At 50.8% G+C, this 1,495-nt stretch overlaps 1 pseudogene; it reads right to left on the minus strand.

The window, feature by feature from the left end:
* Window positions 1-202: 202 nt before the first annotated feature.
* Window positions 203-1,140, minus strand: LOC134336996 (craniofacial development protein 2-like; annotated as a pseudogene).
* Between the last annotated feature and the right edge of the window lie 355 nt (window positions 1,141-1,495).

Genomic DNA, 1,495 nt, shown 5'->3' on the forward strand with positions numbered 1-1,495 from the left:
TTCGCTTCACAGTAGGCAAACTCTTTGTTGCATCTGTGTGTCCGTCTATGAGCCGTTGTTAGCGGTCGGTGGCAGTCTCTTCCTCCCCCCTTTCCAGTGGGCTGAAGCGATTTCTCACCTTCACTGTGTACTGGGCTTGAAGAATAGGTTGTGAGGAGAATGCCTTCCAGTCTACCTTCTCCTTGGGACCTGTGGCTTTGGGTTGCCGCAGGCTCAGTCTCACTTGCATTGACACTACTCTGTGGTCAGAACTGACCGAGTTGAAGGTACTGTAGGCTTCTGTGTTGATCACACAATTACGCCATTTTGTTCTTACGAGGATGTAATCAAGCTGTTTCCTGTAGATGGAGGCTCTGTTTTCGTATGTCCACAGTTTACCAGCTCGCTTCTTGAATTGTGTGTTGACGGCAATGAGACTGTGTTCCTGGATGAAATCAACTAGATATTGTCCATTTCTGTTGGTGAAGTCTTGGTATGAGTATGGAACATCTTCCAGTCCGACCTGGGCATTAAAATCGCCGAGCACAGCCAGGAAGTTATGTGCCGGTATTGAGGTGACAGCTTCGTGAAGTTTACTGCAGAAGCCTCCACCTCCTTCTCCTTGCTGCAGTTGTGCGGGGAGTAACAGATGATGACAGAGGTCGCTGGGTTTCCGTCAAATTCCACAGTAAGGATTCTGTCACTGACTGAGACTCCGCCCCTCAGTGCCTCCTTCGCCTTGTGGTTCAACATCAGCCCTTCTCCACCTTGTGCTGACGTCGTCGTCGGCTCTCTCCATGCGGATGAGGTGATGAGGTGCATCCCCTCTACCTCTGTGAACTTTATCTCTTTGTCAGGGTGTACATGACGGTGTTCTTGGATCCCCAGGATGGAGATCTCGTAGCTGTTTGCCTGTGATGTCAACTCTGTGCATCGGGGCAAGAGGCGGATGGAGTTTGCGTTGAAGGTTGAGATGATTGTTTTTACCTTACAACGCAAAAGATGTGCAGTTCGCTCGGCCCCCTTGTCGGACTCAACCCTCCCCGTGGGGTTTGAGGTTGCATCTTCATACTGCCTGTCTCGGCCAGGGTCTGGGTGTTCCACAGAGTTCCTGAGCACTCCCGGCTCTGGAAGTATAGGGTTTGTTGGGTTGTCTGTCATCATAATGCCTTACAAGGCGCAAAACGAAAGACTGTATGGCGCGCCACTCCTCACACAGACAGTAGGTGGCCGTTGACTCACAAAGAGTTCATCCGCCCTTTGACGGGTTTTGTTTTTAGTCCTGCTGGGTGCCTACACACCCTCCTCCCCGGTTAACCGAAGTGCACCAGGGGGTGTGCCAGTTGAGTCGCTGACAACCCGACCTGAGACAGGTAGTACTGGGCTACGTGGCACCAGTAGCAAGGCAAGGCCCTGACCTGACCAGAAAGATACATAGCTGTAAAACAAAAAGATAGAGATCACACAAGGTTAACATATTCAATGGGATAATAGCCAGTTTCAATCGGATGAGAAC

The sequence above is a fragment of the Mobula hypostoma genome, chromosome 23 (genome assembly GCF_963921235.1).
Source record: "Mobula hypostoma chromosome 23, sMobHyp1.1, whole genome shotgun sequence".
Taxonomy (NCBI): Eukaryota; Metazoa; Chordata; class Chondrichthyes; order Myliobatiformes; family Myliobatidae; genus Mobula; species Mobula hypostoma.